The sequence below is a fragment of the Antechinus flavipes genome, chromosome 1 (genome assembly GCF_016432865.1).
Source record: "Antechinus flavipes isolate AdamAnt ecotype Samford, QLD, Australia chromosome 1, AdamAnt_v2, whole genome shotgun sequence".
Taxonomy (NCBI): domain Eukaryota; kingdom Metazoa; phylum Chordata; class Mammalia; order Dasyuromorphia; family Dasyuridae; genus Antechinus; species Antechinus flavipes.
The window spans coordinates 29,317,158-29,337,909 of record NC_067398.1 but is presented as its reverse complement, the minus strand read 5'-3'; positions in this window follow the sequence as shown (position 1 = coordinate 29,337,909).

Sequence of the window (20,752 nt, the reverse complement as noted above, 5' to 3'; positions counted from 1 at the left end):
CCAATGAGAAGATGATTGTAATAGTTTCAACAAGCAAAAATGAGGGACCGAGAGTGGAGAGAAAGGAACATATGTCACAAAGACTGTGAAGGTAGAAAGAGATTTGGCAACAAATTGGATGAGTGTGTTGAGTAGGAGTGAAGAATCAAAGAAGAACTGATGACAGCTAAGATGACACCAGTCATATGACTGCGAGGCTGGAAGTGTCATTGACAATGGGAAGAAGGGAGGGTTTAGGTTGGGGGAAACAAAGTTGTATTGGAGATATTGAACTTGACAAACTCATTGGATATTCAAGATCTCTAAAAGTTCATTGATAATTCAAGACTGGAGCTCAGGACAGAGATTAGGGCTGAATAGATCCAGGAATCATCTGCATGATAAGAAAATTGATTTCTGTAATTAAACCAGTGCTGGGATACAAACTTATCTTCTGCAAGTTCACAAAATCTTCTAGACAACTAGAGTAGCAATCAGGACATTGGGGATAATTCTATCCTCTTATTTCCACATCATTAGTTCTCTTCTCTAAGATCTAGTATTTTGAGAAATTTTCATTCCCACGTAATTTGGAAGTATGAATGTTTGATATGGTGATAGCCATCAATTGATCAATTTGTATTAATTAAACACTTGCTGTGTGTCAGACATTATTATAGGTATTAGGGATATAAACAATAATATCTATTATTTAATAAAATATGAACATATCATTATTTAGCAAATAATCATTGCTAGCAGAAGGAAAAATGAAACTCTACTCTCAAAGAACTTAGAGGAGCAACAGGAGATCTGAATAGATGTATAAGTATATTGATTAACTACTGGGAGAATAAATACAAATGAATACAAAGTGGTTCAAAGCAGCGTAGTTTGGGAAGGAGACCACTAATAGTGGGACAGAGGATCAGGAAAGGTTTTAGGTAGAAGGGCACACGAGCAACATTTTGATGAAAGTGAGGGATTCTTCAAGACAGAGGTGAGGGAAGTTTCTTGGCATTTCAGACCAAGGGGACACAAGACACAGGACACAGGAGATGGAATTTTGTTTATGCATAAACCACAGAGGGAGGGCCAGTTTGGTTGGGCTGCAGAACATAATATACAATGAGGCTGAAAAGATAGTCAGGACAAAAATGGGAAGAGGTTTAAAAGCTAAAAAGAAGGGTTTTCATTTGTTCCAGAGATAATAGGGAGTTAAAAGAGGTTAGTGAGTAGAGGAGTAATGTGGTCAGATTTTCATTGGAAGAAATTTTACTTTGAGAGCTATGGGGAAAGATCTGAGACACTATGACCTATAGAAGGCTGTGCAATAATTTATCTGCTTAGGACTCTACTAAGGAGGAGGCTGGATAAGTTGAGAGAAGGGGTTGAACAGGATCGAGGTTGTGGGGAAGAGAAATGGCAAGATTTTAAAACTTATTGACTATAGGAAACAGAAGGAGTGAGGAATCAAGGATATGACTGAGGTTGTGATTCTAAGAGAATAGAGGGGAAGAATACATTTTCAACAGAAATAGAGAAATTTAGAAGAAGGAGTAAAGATAATTAATTCTATTTTAGATATATTGAGTTTGTGATGTCAACTGGAACATTTGACTTGAAATGTCCAATAGGCACTTGGTGATGGACAACTGATTCAGGGGAGACATTGAGGCTGGCTATACAGTCTGAGAAATCACCTGCTAAGAGATGATTAGATCTATGAGGTCTGATGGGGTCACTTATGGAGAGAGGAGAAAAGAACCCAGTGTAAAGCCTTAGATAGCACCTCCAGGTAGACGTGTTCTATAGATTATGAGTTAGCAAAGAAGATCTAGAAGGAACAAACAGGGCAGAGGAAATTTTGACACTAATCTCTCTGTTATGGTCACTTAGTAATGGAGGTGAGATTTGAACTCAAGATTCTTGGTTCTGAGTCTGGAAATCTATGTATGGTGCCACAGCTCCCTGTATGAAAATAAAGCATCAATTTCAATGATCAAAAAAAAAAATCAAAGGAAGAGAGTATATCTGGGAGAAGTGATTCTAATGGCATCAAACTGAACTTATAAGTTAAGAAGAAAGAGGACTGAGAAAAGATCCTCAGGTTTGGCAATTAAGAGATTGTTGGTAACTTTAGAGAGAATAATTTGTGTGATGAAATATGAAATCAGATTGCAAAGGGTTATGGACTGAGTGAGAGGAAATGAAGCTAGGTCTTTGAAAATGGGGAGAGAGATATGAGGAAATGCTAGGAACTAGTGAAGTTTTTTTTTTAACCTTTTAACAAAAGCGAGATGGACATGTTTGAAAGCAGTAGGGAAGGAACTAATAAATAAGGGGAGGGTGAAGATTTGAGATTGAGGTTTGGAAAAATGGGAGGGGATGAAAATCAAAGTTATGGGGAAAGGAGCTGGCCTTGGCAAGGAGAAGGGCCACCTCACTGTCAGAGCCTGGGGGAAAAGGGGAGGATGGAACCAGAGGATTTGGAGATGGAAGAGGAAATTCTAGTTGAATGCCTTCATTTGTCTCCAGTAAATGGAATTATTAAAAACTCCATTCTTAAAGGTGTGTCGGTCATTGTTATATCCAGAAGATTGTGAGTGACAGTTTTGTTTATAATAAATATTATCATCATAGACATCCAAGACTATTGTGTTTTATATAGCGGTCTCTTTTTGTACAGAAACATTGGCTCACCTGAATGTTATTTTGACACTGTATTCTAATACGCTTCTAATCATTCCTAAATACCATTCCGTTGAGTTGACCCTCTATGCAGTGGGAAGGCATTTGTAATTTTTAGATGGGCTTGTGGCCTTTGAAATTTTTTCTATCTTGTCTTCAATAGCCATAGTTAGAATACATTCTTGGGGAATCATTTTAATGAGCCGTGGTGTGAAGGAATCAAAAAATGCCATTCTTATATTGACTTTTCTCCCAGTTTATTTGTTAACCCTTTTAAATCAATGCAAGGGTGAATGCCAATGTTCTTGATAGCAGAGGGGAAAGAAAATCACAAATTGGCTTTTCTTGATGCCCACATGAACACATTCCTCTAATTATCTTCCTTATTCCACTGAAGAATTAATCAGGAAAGGAAACACTTTCCTGGGCCTGAAAGCTAAGGTCACCCTGAGAAAAAGGCCTGGCAAGATTCCTAGAAAACACTTGTTTCATGAAGACCGTTTTTTTGATTCAAAGTTTACTCCCTTCGCATTTATAAAGACTGGCAGATCCCAAGTGTAAATTCAGATTTGGTTTTGATGTGCAAATATTTCTAAACCAAAGCATAAATAATAGGCATGAAGTTACTTGTGTTTGACTCCAGCCATATATTAGTTTCTCTGTCTTCATTTGCTTAGGGGTGTAACAAGTAGTGGCTGACACTGTATACGCGACTTGAAACAATATTTATTTGCAGCAAGTTCCATCTTCTCCAGAGTCCCTGGGTGGATCTATTTCACCTTGTCAATCTTGTCAAGGGTACTTGCCCTCAAACTCCAGTATACTCGCCATTCTTTACACAGCCTTTGGATTTCAGCATGGAAACGTGCCCAGCCAAATATTGTTTGGCTTGGTCAGAAGAATAATTAGATTTTTTTGGGGGGGAGGTGGTGCAGGGGAGATAGGGTTCTCATCCTGTATTCCATTGATAAACTGTTCTGTATCATAATCATTCTGGGAAAATGTGTAGTTTTTTTTTTTAATTGTGAAATTGATGGTTTAATTTTATACAGTGAGCTGGAGTCAGAGCCAAAAATTCTGGGTTCAGATCTCACCTCTATTACTATGTGATCATGGCAAGTCAGTTAAACTCTGAATCTCAAATTCTCTGTAAATATAGGGACAGATAGCTATTTATCTCATGAGTTCATGTGAAGAAATTGCTTTATAAATTTCAAAGAAATTTCTTTTGCATCTTAAATGTGAACAGATATAAGTAACTAAGAAAAGGAATCTTGACAGAAGTATTTATTGCTTCAGTTTTGTTTATCAATGTTAGATCATTCTAGAGCTGAAAGAACTCTCAGGATGCTATTTAGCCCAAACTCCTCATTTTTAAAAAACATATGAAAAAACCAAGATCCACAGAGGTTAAATAATTTGTCATAAAGGTGGAAACTGGATGATAGGATCATAGAATCAGAACTGAAAGGGATGGTGGAGACAGTTGAGTCCAACTTCCTCATTCTTCAGATGAGGAAACTGAGACCCAGCTAAGCTAAGTCACCTTTGAGAGCCATAGAGATTTTAAGTGAAAGATGTAGGACTTGCCCTCTTGTTTAAAAGATGAGGAAGTGAGATACAGAATGGGAGGGGATTCACCCAGAGTCCGGTAAGTAGTTTAGAAGGAGCTGGGATTAGGTGCCGGATCCCTGTTCTATTTCTTTAGGACTAGGATTGAATATTTAATTAAATAGAAAGCTATAGTTGGATTTTACTTCAGGCCTTGTTCTATAATTGAATCATTTTCGAGGTTTCACTGTTTGCAAAATGAAGTATTTACTTAATTTAAAAAAAAGAGCAAACAACCTCTCCCCATTTGTAAAGATGCTTAATTTTTATCTTTAAAGTTTTTTTAAATTGTTTTTTTTTTTTTGTGAAGTAATTTTACTTTACAACATTTCTGACAAGAAGACACATGTATATATCATTGGTAGAAATAGAATTTGGGATAGGTAGGTACTGAAGTAAAGAAATAGGTAGGGGAGAGATTCAGAAGCAGAGATAGTCACAGAGAGACAGAGACAAAGAGACACAGACAGAGAGACAGAGACAGAGAGAAAGAGATAAGAGACACAGAATACCTGGGTTCAAATCCTGCCTGCATCTTTGGGCAAGGTACTATCCTCTCTGGGTCATGGTTTCTTCATCTGTAGATTTTGGGGATTGAACTAGCTGCCCTAAATTCTCTTCCAGCTCTAAATCTATGATCCTTATAGGTCAGGTAAGAAGCACTGATCTTTCCCTGATTTTCAGTTATACTTTCATCCCAGTTCGGAATTAAAAACGTCTCCTCTCTCAGGCTAATCCTTATTGCCTTTAATTAGTTTGCACTGACAGTAATTTTGGAAACCATTAGCAAACCCTTTTTAATCCAGCTGGCTTTGCTTTCAGGCTGATATAACTTACTAACAAGACACAAGGCAGCCTTTATCCCTTTGTCCTAACCTTGTTCTGAATCCTACAGGGCTGAGAAATTTGGTGAATAAGCTTGCCAATTTCTGTGGTGTTGTAGACTGGTATTTCCCAACCCAGAACATGAGCAAAATGGTAAAGCATCTCACTTCTCTACCTCCTATTGAGTTTCTGCCCTATGGCTCTTGGTGGTGTCCTCTTCAAGTATAAACAATAAGCACAACAACTCTAAAATAAAGGTGTTGGATTGGATAGCTCCTAGCAGTCCTTGGAACTCTCAAGGCTCCTTCTAAAAAGAGAGTATGTTTGGTTTCTTCTTCTGTTTTCCAGTTTCAGTCACATCACATGGCCCTTTGCCATGTCAAGACACTTGAGAAGCAGAGGAGGGAAAATAAAAGTGGAATCAATGGTTTGATAGTTAGGAGGTCCCAAACATTTAACAGAAAATTAGGATTGAATTGTGTTAGGACAAACAAACACACTTGACCAGTGGAGTAGGGCTTTGTCATTGGGGCGTGTCCTCCGGTAGCTCCTCTGGGACTGGCCAGTGGCTAGAACTGATTGACAGATGTGGTGAGCCCCACTGGGGCAGTTCTTTGGAAAGTGAATTGATGGCTATGTAAATACAGCCATTAACCTTAAGCACCCCAGGCTGCTCCATCAGGCTAGGCAATTTACTTGCCCTAGAAAATGTCTTTGCTATTGTCTGACGGATCCCAAGGTTCCTCACCCTGCTTCAGCCATAGTAAGCGGAGTGAATCTAGGGAACTGTGTAGACATAGACTAAAGGGCTCACTTTTTTCCTTTCATTGGATTGGTATTTACTTAGCGCCTAATCATGGACATACTCTTATAGCTGGCTCTCTCAAAATTAGGAATCCATTATACCATGGGGAATAAATATCCCTTAATGTATTAGAAATATTCTACCTAAATTACACACGAACCAAGTTTTTGTAAATTAAGCCTGGAGTGAATTAGATTGACATATGAGTCTATACTCTTCTTGACAGTGTGATTCAGTGGAAATAATGGCACTGAGAGTATTGGGATCATGAGCTTGAAGCTGGAAAGAACTTTAGAGCCTTCCCTTAGAGTCTAAACTTCAAATTTTACAGACTGGGGAACTGAGTCCCAGGGAATAAAGTAACTTGCTCTAAGTCACACAGTGAGTAAGAATCAGAGAACATAATCTCAAAACTGATAATATTCCTTATTGTCGGTGACCGTTATCAAAAATGGTTTAGTTTCCTCATCTATAGAATGAGAGGTTAGACTGGTAGCATCTGAGGCCGAGGTTCTTACTTTCAGAGATTCTGTGAACTTGGATGGGAAGAAAATGACATTTTAATTTTCATTATCTTTTAACTGAAATTTAGGTTTTCCTTCAATTACTTAGAAATAGAATTCAGAGAAGGGATACATAGACTTCATGAAACTGCCAATGACCATAATAATAATTAGCATTTACATGGTACTTTGAAAATGTTGTTTCATTTGATTCTCGTGACAATTCTGGGAGGGAGGTACTGTTAATATCCCCATTTTACAGATGAAGAAACAGATTGAGAGTGAGTAAATGACTTGTCCAGGGTTAGTTAGTAAAGGTCTAAAGCAAGGTTCAAACTCTATTCTTTTTGACCCAGGTTATAGCAACTGATCCACTTTGCCTACTAGCTGCCCAAGGGGTTGCTGACATAGGAACTGATGCTCTAAAGTTTCCTTCTACCTCTATTTATGATCCTTATTTCAAAGGATCATTTCCAGAACTTAAACACAATACCAGGTACATAGCAGGTGCTTAATAAATATTTATTGATCGACTGACAGAAGGCATTAAGGGAAACTTGTGTGACCTTGGAAAAGACATGTAACCTCTTTGACTCTCAATTTCCTCACTTGTAAAATGTTGAAGTTGGTCAAGATCTCAGAGATTTCATTTCCATTCTAAATCTATGTCCTTACTGTGTGATCTTCTGAACTCTATTTAAAGAAAACCGGACATATCCATTTATAAAAAATAATCACTTCTAATTTATCTTATCCCCCAAGTCTGAATTTTTCTAAACCTTTTTCCCCCTTCAATTGGATGTATGTATACTATGGCAAAACTATCCCATTTGTTACAGAAATCTTTAGGAAAAGATGGGAAGAGAGAAAAGACGACCTAAAAGCTCAGTTAAATATCCAATTGGCTCTGATGTGATTATTCAATCATTGGAGATGAGGAGAAGGGGACAACTAGATTGTCAAGTCACTTCTTTTTGGGAGGGCCCAAAATATTAATAGCTGATATTTATGTGACAATTTAAGGTTTGCAAAGACTTTATTTTTAAAAAACCTGATAACTATCCTGCAAATTATTTGGTCTTTTTTTTATAAATAAAGAAAGGCACAGAAGATTGAGTAGGGTCTTTCCATTATTCTGTGCTACAGACCACTTTGCTACCTGCCAGCATGATGTGGAAAAAGTCATTCAACTTTTCTATTTTTCCTACTGTAATGATAACCAAAAAAAATCCATTTTCATTTCTCCTTCAATTTTAAACATTGATTATATGGAAATAAATAGTTATGGAAAAGAAATAAAAATCTCATCATTTTAGGAGGTGCCATCACTTAGCTCTGTTTACCTCAGTTTCCTCATCTGTAGAATAATCTGCAGAAGAAAATGGTAAACCATTTTTGCCAAGAATACTCCAAATGGGGTCATGGAGAATCACATGCAACTAAAAAAATGACTGACTAATAACAGCAATAAATGAATTGCCACCACTGGAGATCCCAAAGCTGAATCCACATTTCCTGAAGTGTAGTTACACCTTTTAGGAGCTGTGCATTAGGGCAAAAACTCTGGAAGTGCAATTTGAAAATGGTGTATAGTTTTCAGGCAAATCTCATAAACTCCCCGACTCTTGGGCTGCTTCTGCATTGATATTGACCTACAGAAGGAATTGAGTTTATGTATCTTTGGACAACACTGAATGTCCAACATGGTAACTTGAAACATTGAAATCTAAAATTGAACTTAAATGATGTCCAGGTCTCAAAAATCTACTGCCAACTTGTCTCAGGAGAGCACCAAGCAATAACTACCTAATATGTGAAAGGCATTGATCCAGCAGCCAATAAAAATATCTACATTCCTTCTGAGTTGAAAAGAGTACCATTATAAGGAATTTTCCATTTCTTTTGTTCATTTGTTCATTCATTCATTTTGTTTATTTCTTTCCTTTATATTTCTCTGCCTTTAGAAATCAATTTTAAGTAACTTAAAACTTCATTAAACCTTATCAAATATCACTACAAATAAGATATTTTGTGCTTATTTTCTTTTTTGAGGGTAGGATGAGCATTCTCATGGGACAGAGACGGATATTTACAGAGATTTGATGAGTAGTGTTGGAAGAAACAGCTGTAGCAGGTTTATTTCCTTTCCAAATTCTGTGTAGGGCCATTTGGTAAAGTTCAGGAATCAGCTTATTCATTTATTCACGTATCAAACATTTGTCTAGTATCTTGGCTAAACTCATAGGCAGCACAAAGGTAACCAAACATAATCTTTGCCTTTAAGAAGCTTATGATCTAGTAGAAAACAACTAACTCTAATAGATTTAGAATTGCTTTTTTGGGGGGAAATATTGGAACTGATCAATACGCCTAATAGGAAAAAAAAACATTTGGTTGGAGGACAGATTTGATGGTGATACCCACATGCAAGCTGGTGCAAGAATGAATGGAATAATTATGACAGCCAGTAAGCAAATCCTAAAGACCAGAAATCAGAAGTAAAAAGAATTGTTAAAAGCCATCTGAGAATTCGAGGAATATTAAAACGTACTTATAATTCTCTTAAGTAAATTGATATGTGATTTATTTGATATGATTTGACAGGAAATGTATTTTTACCACCTGAAATCACTCCATTTGTTGAGCTGTGAGCTTCAATATTTCATAAATGATTAACACTAGATAGAAACTGTAGGAAGCTGTTTTCTTAAACAATATCCCACAAGAAAAGGTTCTGCTCATATATGCAAGATCTTTTCTTGTAATTTTACAAGTTCATGTCTGCTCTAGTAGATTTTGAGTTTCTTTTTTAAAAAATTGTTATTGTTTTTACTGATATAGAGATTGAACACTGGGCTAGGAGTCAAAAGACTTGGGATAGAGTAATCCTGGCTTTGGCATTTGGATTTTTTTTAGTCAATGATTTTGTTTTATTGATGTCTTTTTCCTACTCCAATAATAGTCTATACATGCTTGTTATTGCTCCTTCCCTCATAACAAATAGAAATATTTAAATGGTTCTAGTTGTCACAATCATTGTATCTGACAGTTTTTGCCACATCTCAAACCAACAGCCCCTTACCTCTCTAACTGAGAGGAAGATGAGGTGTTTCATAAATGCTTACTTATATTAGTATAATATGAGCAAATCATTTTATTTTTATGTATCTAAAGTCCACTTTCTTATTGTTGTTATTCAGTCATATTCTAATCATGTCTGACTTTTTGCAACCCTATTTAGAGTTTTCTTGGTAAAGACACTAGAATGGTTTGCCATTTTTTCTCTAGCTGAGAAAACTGAGGCAGATGGAATTAATTAAATGACTTACCCAGGATCCCACAGATAGTAAATATGAGGCCAGATTTGAACTCAGGAAAATGAGTTTTCCTGACTTCAGGCTGGCACTCCATCCACTGCTCCACCTAGCTAATGCTAGCTATCCTTCTTTTTATGGTGTGAATAATAATAATTACATTACCTAGAACTCATGCAGTTATTGAGAATGAAGTATGTGGTAAACTGTAAATTGCCATAGAAATGTAAGCTATTAGTAACTCAAAGACACGAAAATTTCAGTGCATAATTATTCTCTGCCTTGGTTAGTTAATAATAGCATATTATGACTGAAATCAATGGAAGAAACTAAATGACCCAGAGAAGAGAAAGCTTAAATATTTGTTGAATCAAATTGAGTTAGTGAGGACACCGTGTTCAAATATTTTGAATATGGTCATGTGGAAGAAAGATCAGGCCCTAATGTTCAAGGTGAAGCCCAATAGTTGGAGGTTATGGGGAAGAAAGTTTGGATTCAGTTTTAGGAGCATTTTTCTTTATAATCAGAGATATTCAAAGAAAGAGAGAACAAAAGGAAGAAAAAGAAAAAAAAAGCCAGGAACTATCTCATGAGTTAGTTTACTCACCTACCATTGGAAGTTTTCAAGTGGATACTTTTTATACTCACACTGTTGGTTGATGATAGAAAGCATCTCTGAATCAATTTGGAAATTGTAATATTTGACTTGTAGAGTCTTTTTCAAAACTGAAGTAGTGGCTGGGAACCTTTATTTAAGAGATGAAAATTATTCAACAATCAATTATGCCTCTAGTTCTCTTGATAAGTTATAGACAATACTTTTTATTCTTTCTTTACATTCTTAAAAATTGACCTTAGATTTCTCTGTTTTAAAGAGCATATTGAAAGAGTTCATCTTAAATCAATATAGGAATTCATGAGAGAAGATGATTCCAAAGAACCCCAGAAAAAGCAGGTGATTGCAAGCAGTGTATGTGAAAAATTAATAGGAAATAGTTGTCTGTGATCACTATTCCTTGTATAAGCCCAGTCTGGCTCTGCTCCCATGATAGCTGCTTTTATTGTTCTATAATGATCTGGTTAGCATGCATTGTGGATTTGGTTTGGAAGCCTGAGCATCGAATGACTAATCAGCGAGGTCTTGACATATGGGCAGTTTCTCCTAGATCTAGATAAGCTAACATGACTTGATGTGGAAACTCCCTTCAATAATGCTTGTTGCATCTCATCCCCAAGGGAACAGGTGTAGTTCTGTGAGTTTCCTGAGAGAGATTATGGTCCCATAGCAGGGTCAGATTCTGAACTCAGGTTTTTATATATATATATAATTACACAGAAGTGTAGTTATTAGAAGTGTAGTTAATTAGAAAATTAAGAGACAGACTTCTAATAAAAATCAAAAGCCTTGTCCATAGAAAGCAAAACCAGAAAAAAAGACTTAAGCAAGATGGCCCCATGGATTAGATTTTGAGAAGACTTGCTGAATAAAAGGATCCATTTTCTAACTACTATGGAAGATGACACTACTATAGAGTTCTTTAGTCCTTCAGCTGCTAGTCTGAGAGCCTAGTACAGATGGAGATGTAGTTGATGGGAAAGAGGCAAAGCTCATTTCAGTTTCCTCCCATCTCCTCTGCCTTTATGCTGCTCCCTATTTTGGTGCTGGACATTGACAGCCTTCTCTGGTCAGTGAATCATCTTTAGGCCTCTCTCTATCTTTCTTCCTAGTTAAAATTTGACAGTTTTCTCTCAATTGGGTATTTTATTCTGAAAGGACCTGGTCTCCACTGGCTGACAAATTGGCTAAGCTGTTGTAAATCCATTCATATTGTGGTATTGCTGAGAAAATAGAATTCAAATCAAGAGGCAGCTATATGGCATAATGGATTGAACATTGGACCTGGGGGCAGAACCTGATTTCAAATCCAGCCTCAGATACTCACTTAGCTGTGTAATTCTGGCCAAGTCAATTAGCCATGGACTTAGTTTTCTCAGCTGTAAGTTGAGAATAATAATAATAATAATAGCACCTATATTGAAGTATAGGGATCAAATTAGTTATTTATTACATTCCCTTACATATAGAAGGTGCTCAATAAATGCTTGTTTCTTTCCCTTTCCAGTTTATCAAGAATTTGTTAAATGCTTAATATGTGGCTATAGATATATATATATAAAGCATTGGGGATGCAAAAACAAATATGTAAACAGTTCCAATCCTAACAGGGAAGATCAAGAATTTTGATTTCAAATTCTAGCTAGGTATTGCAGTGGACAGAGGACTAGATCTGAGATCAGGAAGACCTGAGTTCAAATCCAGACTCAGAAACTTTCTGTCTCTGTGACCCTGAGGAAGCCACTTATCCACTATTCCCTTTGATTTCTTCATCTGTAACATGCAGATAAAATACTGCCTATCTCCCAGAGTTCTTGTGAACATCACATGAGATGATATTTATAAAGCACTTTGGAAATCTTAATATTCTCTATAAATGCACCATGGAGAGATGTCTAGAAAAGTGAAAAATAATTGCAGGAAAAATACAAACCCAATAACTGTTCTTTGATCCTTTGAAGGGGGGAAGGAGATCAGAAATGATTTTGTGCAGTAGGTGACAACTTGGTCAGAAATGTTACCCTGCCCAGAAGAATTCATATTTGCCAATCATAGAATGTAATCTCCTTGAGGGTAATACTAGGTTTCCCAAGGACCTAGCCCACAATAAGCATGTAATAAATACTCGCTGATTGATTTGAATTGTGGATGCTTTGTTAATGGCCCAAAGGATGGGACCTCGAATGGTGGCACTTTAGACATTAACCACAGATTCTTAAAGGAGGTATTTATAAATGAGAGAGATATTTTTAGGAGAGAAGACTTCCTGGTCCCTCTCTTCCTCAAACACTCAGAACGGTGACCACTTCTAAAATTAGCTCAGTTTAGAAACCTGGGAGTGAGTGAATCCTATCCTGTTAGAGTAAGGGGAAGCACAGCACTTCCATTTGTTTTCCACACTTATTCGTAATAAATGATTGAGGACCCACAACTTCTTCGTTGACCAGCTCTGATCCTTCCAAGCAGCACAAGAGCCAAAGGTTTCCCTTTGCTTTCCCAACTGTGTTCTGTTGAAAGAGAACAGCCACATTGCCGGGAATACATAAACAGCACCTTGGTCCTCCTGATTTCCAGCGAAATCCTTTATTAATTCTCTTTGAATGCAATGGCACACGCTGATGAGGGAAGATTTGATTAACAGCGGCCTGGCTGCTCGCTAATCTTGACCAAGATGCTCTCAAACGCCAGCAGGGCTGAAATGGGGAGGGTGGGGTGCGGGGGTGCTCTCATTTTACAGCAAAAATAAAATCCTAATAAACTGTCTTTCATATCCCATTTTGCATTCATGTTTCTGTTTTGCATTTAATTAGTGGCCAGTAGTTAAGTCAAGCAGCTAACAAATTTCAGCTGTGTCCTTGAGCGCAAGGGTCTTTTAATCATGGGGCTGTTCCCTCCCCCATTTTTAATATAGAATATTGCAAATAAACTAAAAGACCCTGAATAAAGGGGACTGGCTAAAAGGAGGGGAGCCTGGATTCTAGTTATCTCTTTATTATCTCAGTGATTAGAGACCCAGGCATGTAGGAAAGGTGGGCGATTGTCTATTTTGCTCTTGAAAAGTTTAATTTTCATTAACACCCATGGAGAGACGTCTAGAAAAGTGAAGCATAACTCTGCAGAAAAATACAAACCCAATAACTGTTCTAAATGAGGGATGAATCGAATCAGGTGAAGGTAGAAATCAGGGCAAAAAATAGCTCTTTCTCGGCTTGTTCAGCACATTCCTTTTGGCCCCGGACTCTCTACCTCCGGACATAACAGATGAAGCCCTGATCTTAAAGGATTTGTCACAGGTGAACGGTCTCACCCGACGCAAGATGTGGAGAATTGAAACCATAATTTCACGGGACTTTGTGCTGATCCAGTTAGAAACATCTATTTTGGGCTGGTGTTTTGCTCTTTGTCTCTCTAGTGCCTAGCATATAGTAGGCATTTAATAAATGCTTTTTGAATTGGATTGGAATTGGACCAATAATGATATCTCCTCTGAGATGTAGCCTGTCTGCCCTGGGAAATATTTTGATTTGATGATTTTCTTTTTCTTTTTCTTTTTTTATTTTCATGTTAAATCTCTCTCTGTGTCTCTAACTCTGTCTTTCTCTTTTTCTCTCCTCCTCCTCCTCTTCCTTGTTTCCCTCCTCCTCCTCCTCCTCCTCCTCCTCCTTTAATAGCATTATTCAAATGCCAAACTTATGCTTGCCCAAAAGACTATTTTTTGGGGAGCTCATAGAGGGCAAGCACTCATGTGGTGGTTAGAAAAAGGACCCTCTGAAGGTCTCTCTTACGAATTTCAGAACTGATTGTATGATACGGGATTCACTGGCTCAGGACTGCCCAGAATAGCACATCCTTATCAGAGAAGATGCTGTGCTCTATGAGCAAAGCAGAATTGAAGTAGCTCAGAAGAAATGCAAGATGGGTAAAGTTAAAGACTCTATCCAAAGGTTTATATGGATTATTTGTGCCCAGGCAGTGGCAGAGCATTTCAAGCTCCTATCGGTCTGATCAGCCATAGCCAGAAAACTTTAACTCGATTCTAACCTAGTGATGTCATTTTGGTCCTTTTTTTAAAGAATGAAGACCAAGCAATGATTTGCCATTGGACGACTTGTATTGGCTTTGTCTCTTAATATCTGGGTGACCTTGAATGAACCACACTTTCTGGGTCTCAGTGTCTTATCTGTAATAATAATAATGATAATTTATTTTATGGCACCTTAATTAGGGTTTTCATTTCATCTTCATAACAACTCTGGGAAGTAGATGACGAGTCAGGATCACCCAGCTAGTAAATGTCTGAGACTGAACTTGACCACAGGTCTGGTCTTGGATCTACTGTACCACTTAGCTGTCAAAAAGAAAATGTGAGACTAGATAATCCTGAGGATCTTTCCAGTGCTGGTTTTATGCGCTTTTGCCCCATGATACCAGAAAACCAAAGAGTGATTACTTGTTCTCTAGGATCATCTCAAATTAAATTAAGACTTTGTGCCCATCCATCTGATGGTAAGATAGAATCAGGATATCTTGGTTTTAAATCCTTCCTTTAACCCTTATTAGCTCATGGAAAGTCAATAAGTGACTCAGGTTTAATTTTCTCATTTGAAAAATGGGAATAATACTACCTTTTATACCATTTCAGAATGTTGTTGAGGATCAACAGTATTTTACAAATTTTAACATTTTATGCAAATGTCATTTGTTATTACCAGTCCTGAAATCTCGTTGGTCATCCAATGTCCATGTCCTCATTATATTATATAGACTAACAATTCAGAGACTTGAGCAACAGGAGAGCTAAGGGCTTTCCATTTGATGCAGAGCCATAGTAGGATAGAAGGGCATTGGGCTTCATATTTGTAGTCAGGATTTGGATTTGTAACTATCCAATATGCTGAAATCTGAGGGAAAAGCTCTTTCAGAGCCTAATTGCACACAACAGCTCTTTCGGATAAGATATTTTTGCCTTGTTTTATGAGAAAGTTCTGCTATTAATCCATAAACAGGGTAAACCCAGTTACACCCAGATTTCTGTGAATGAAATTTTTACCAGAGAATATATTGAATTTCAATGGGTTAATCATTTCAGAGAAATGATTATTTCTCTTTTATATTGGTAACTATTTACTATCAAGAAGGTCCAGAATTTCTTCCCTTCTTTTATTGGTAACTATTTACTATTGAGAAGGTCCAGAATTTCTTCCCTTCTAGTTTCCTCATTGTTTGCTGGGTCAGATCTGACCCAGAAGGGTAGTGCTGACAAATTAAATTGGATTTAACTTACTCCTCAATTTTGTTCAGACCTCACTCAAGTGGGGAAGCCCACTGTGTTTTGCTCAGGTTTGGGTGGGGGAAGTAGATCCTTTGCCTAGATTGCCTGGGCTGAGGGTGTCTAGAAATAAAACTGATGTAATCAAAGTCATGTTCCCCAACCCTTTTTAGAATAGGTTGGTTTCTCATTATAATATTCATTCTTCTCATTGATTGTTAACTGATAGAATTGATTACTCCTTGTTGGGAACATTGACTGTTCCAAGGGCATGTGAGTGTCAAGAAATCATCATGATCTGTATTTTGGCCTTGAGGAATGCTGCTGATCCCTTTTGTTAATTATCTGCTAGCAACAATTAATAAACAGATTAATTACCCAGAAACTATGACTCTTGAACTTTTTACATGTCACACCTTCCACTTACATTCATTGATTGGTCTAGCAAAATTACCCTATGGTATATTCTTGGTAATATTTTACTTTCAATCAAAGCAACAAAGTTAGCAGTGATGTTAACAAGTTTTTTTTTGGATAACAGTTATTGAAATGCAAAACCAGACAAGGTGAAAGATCCAGTGTTTTATCAGGTTATAATGAACTTTCTTTTAAAAGGCACTAAAATTTCAGCATCAACCTGTCATCTACTTTTCCCCTTTCATTTACATACAGCAACTTTGCAATTTCCTTATCAGAAGCAAGGACATGTTTCATTTGAGAATGATGGCATTCTCCGAAACATGCATCTTCTGAAAGAAAAAACTTCCCCAGAGAACAGGGATTCTTGACCATTTGCATGTCATTGGCATCTTTGGCAGCCTGGGAAAGCCTATGGGCTTCTCCAAATATTTTGTCACTTACATTTGTCATTAAAGAAATTCATAATTTCAGTTTGAGGTTGGTGAAAATAAAAATGCAAGTTTTTTTCCTGTGCAAATTCATGGATCCCCTAAAATCTCTCCCCAGATTCCTGGTTAAAAACCCTTAAATAAAACAATCAACTGAGAAGGGGAGACAAGACATTTATTTGCTTCTATCTTCTTTTTAGGTCACAAAGATGTCACATTAAATTTAGAACTATATATATTTACCATCTTCAAGATAAATTTCATAGGACCCTAGGTGTAAATCAAGAAGGAAACTTATGGACCATCCAATTCAAACCTCTTGTTTTACTTGTGGAAACTGAGGCACATGTTATTAAGACTTATTCAGGGTTACTTAGTCTTGATAGTTGCCATTAATGTCCTCCTTTTTGTTCTTCTGTAGCTTCATCTAAGTAGAATTCTTTTCACTCATAATATTTTAGAGAGAGAGAGAGAGAGACAGAGATACACAGAGAGATCTTGTTTTGAGATTAAAAAAACCAGACCCAAAGAAAGATACAACAAATTATTTATTCTGGATATAATTATATTTGTAAATATGGTCTTCCTGATTGATTTTAAGCTTCTTGATTATAGGGATTATTTCTTTTCTTTCTTTTTTAGATTTTCCTGAAATACTAATTTGATAGTACTTACATATTTAGATTTGTAACCTAAAGATCTATCTAAAGATAGATTTGGGACCTAAGAGAACATCACAAATAACCCTCTCATTTTATAAATGAGATTTCTTGCTCAAGGTTACTTAGATAGTAGGAAGCAGAGCTGGGATTTAAACTGACTCCCTCTGATTCCAAATAGCATCTTGGGTAAATTATATCACTTGGAGGGAGTCGATACTTAGAGTCATATATTTTTGAAAAACAAACATTTTATTAATCTTTTTGTTGTTATTCAGTTGTTTTTCAGTTGTGTATAATTTTTTGTGATTCCATTTAGGGTTTTCTTGGCAGAGATCCTAGAGTTGTTTGCCATTTCCTTTTCCAGCTCACTTTACAGATGAGGAAACTGAGGCAAGCAGGGTTAAATGACTTGCCTAGGGTCACACAGGTAGTAAGTATCTAAGGCCAGATTTGAATTTAGAAAGATGAATCTTCCAGACTTCAGGCCTGGCACTCTATTCACGGTGCTACCTAGTTTCCCTTTCTTTTGTTTTACACTGCTTATATTTCTCATATATCCTTTTCCTTTCTCTCTCTTGGAGCTATGTCTTTTAACAAAATTTTTTTAAAAATCCTCTCAGAGAAGATTAAAAGAAATTCAGCAATACCCATCATCACAGAACACTAGCTAGACTCTTAAGAGTTAATTTTTGGTGGAGAGTCAACTTCTATTTGAAACATGAATTCTCTTTTAAGATCTTTAGTAAGTGATCTCCTGAATTCTTCTTGAAAACCTCTAGTGACAAGAAACTTGGTGCCTTCTGAGTGATCTCAACCTATTTCTTTTTTCAGACAACTCAGATTATTAGAAATTCCTCCTTATATTGGATTGAAATCTGCCTCTCTATAACTTCCCCTTATTTGTCCTGGTTCTTCCCTCTGGGGCATAACTGGATAAGTCTAATCCCTGAGGAAGAATAGATGTTATCCATAATTGATGTTCCATTAAACCAAAAAAAAATTAATCACAGTCCAAGTTAGGGTGTGTGTATGTGTGTGTGTGTGTGTGTGTGTGTGTGTGTGTGTGTGTGTGTGAGAGAGAGAGAGAAGAGAGAGAGAGAGAGAGAGAGAGAGAGAGAGATTAATGGGAGGAGAGAGAAAGAGAAAAGAGAGAGAGAGAGAAAAAAAAAGAAAAAGAAAGAAGAGAGAGAGAGAGAGAGAAGAGAGAGAGAGAGAGAGAGAGAGAGAGAGAGAAAGAGAGACAGAGAGAGACAGAGACAGAGACAGAGACAGAGAGACACAGAGAGAGAATGAGAAAACAAGAAAGAGGGAGGGAGGAGTCATTAGCTTTTTAATTCTTAGGTACCACACTAGTCATCCTTATCCTAATGATTGAATTCAAGGATATTCTTCCACTCCTTCCTCTGGTCTTTTCTTTTTGCAGATGATAGTATTTCAATTTGCATTCAATGAATGCCACTTGCTGTCATTATATAAATCACTTCTTGCTGGATATTTGGGTTCTCACTATGGGACCATAAACAACTGGTATTTTCATTGGATTTTCACTTTAAATCCTGGAAAACCCCATGGAGAACTGTAACAAGCTAGGAGAGCTAATTGGGGCAATTGCACTGGATTGGTAAAATGGATGTGTTGAGTAACAGAAATAGTAAGATGCTTACTTATGTTGTGTGCTTTGTAAAACACATTGGGTCCATGGAAAATGCATTTTCCTTGTACTTCCCGGCATTGAGGTCTGTTGGCTCTGGTGGCCAATCTGGTTCTTTTTTATCATATACACACACTCTCCACATCTGGAGTTGGACCTTAGAAGCCATGTAGTGCAACTTCTTCAATTTACAGATGAAGCAACTGAGTCTCCTAGAAGCGATTCCTCTAATGTCACATAGATAGAAAGTGGCAAAGTTGGGGTTTGAACTTGGTCTCTTGCTCCAAGATCAATGATCTTTTCTTAGCATCCTATTAAGTCCCCAATGATAAACTGAGTCAATGAAATAGGGGATTGAAATGATTATTTAGATTACTTAAAGGAAAAAAAAGTGTGCTTTTGAGGAAATAGACTATCTTGGAATGAAACTTCCATATTGGCTTTTTATTTTTATTCTTATGTTCTGATGGATCTATAATTTCATATTTGTAGATAAGTCTTCCGCTGGTATAGATCAAAAACCATTCCATATCATCCCATTAGTCCATCATCAAGCATTTATTAAGTGTCTACTATATGCCAGGCACTCTAATGAGTTCTGGATCTACAAAGACAGAAATGCAACAGTCTGCCCTTAACGAACTAATTCTGTGTGATTTATATCCATAAATCTTCCAGAGAGGAAGCCAGTAGATACACTAATGATCTTCCTCTTATTCTTTTTTAATTTCTTGGCAGCTAACAAAGTAGCACGTGGGTTTTCCATATATTTTTTCTCTCATTTTCATCCCCTAATAATATTAATAACAGTAATTAACATTTATATATTACTTTTAAGGCTTGTAAGTACTTTCCATACATTTATCTCAGCTGAATCTCACAGCAACCTTGTGAAGGAGGTGCTATTTTTTAAATCTCCATTTTAAAGATGAGAAAACTGAATCAGATCAAGGTGAAATGGAAGATCAAGGTTAAGTGCCCGAGGCAGAATTTGAATCCAGGTCTTTCCCCTTCCAGGTCTAGAGTTTTATCCACTGGGCCTGTACATGACTAGCCTATCTCCTTGTGCAGTTGGACAATAATGTCATTGTTGTTTTCAATGTCACTTCTTATATACAAGTTATTGTTGACATTACGCTGTGGTCTCCCCCCCCACCTCATTGCCCTTTGGGTTATTCATAAATGTCCAATGACATTGACCAAATTCATCAGATAATTGCTCCATCTTTCCACTTCACTTAGTTGGTGCTTCAGGCATAAATCCAGAGATCATTTTGTTGGCTGCTCTAAATTCTATTTCCTTATGTTTGTCTGCTCCGATATTTCAGTCCTTGAAGGGAAGGCACAGGGTTAGCCTTTTCAGTTTCTGGCACCTGTTGCCCCAGAGACGAGAGAGTCTCCATTCTGTTCCCTTCTTTCTTATAGCAGTCTACCAAAAAAATCAATTGACTTTCGTTTTCCTCTGAAAGATAGCCTGACATTGCCCTCCTAGCCCACTGTATTTAGAGCACTGGTTTTTAACATTGCAAGATAGCTTTCAGAAATGCTTCTTTCGAAATAGACTTTTTAAAAGAGCTGTGTAAGAATAATGAAGCCGCTGCCACACTTGTGAGACAGAATACATTACAGTAAGGCACTTGCAAGAGCCAGTGGAAAATGTGGTACTTTCTTTATGGAACAAATTGAGAATTTTTTTTAAACCTTCTAAGAATCATAGTGCATCTTTATGGGCATCCTATTGTGGCACTATTGTGAATAATTTGGTATGCTCAATAGAAAGTCTTCCATAATGTTCCCCCTTTTTTTCTCTCTATCTCCCCCCCAAAAAACAACTTACCATGTCAGCATAGGATGAGTTAATGGACTGCTTATTCTCTTATCATGGGCAGGGGAGGGAGTGGAGGGAGAGGGAGAGGTGAAGGAAGATCAAAACTGCAGTGATATTTCACATCAGGGCCTTTCCACTTGTAAGAGTTGC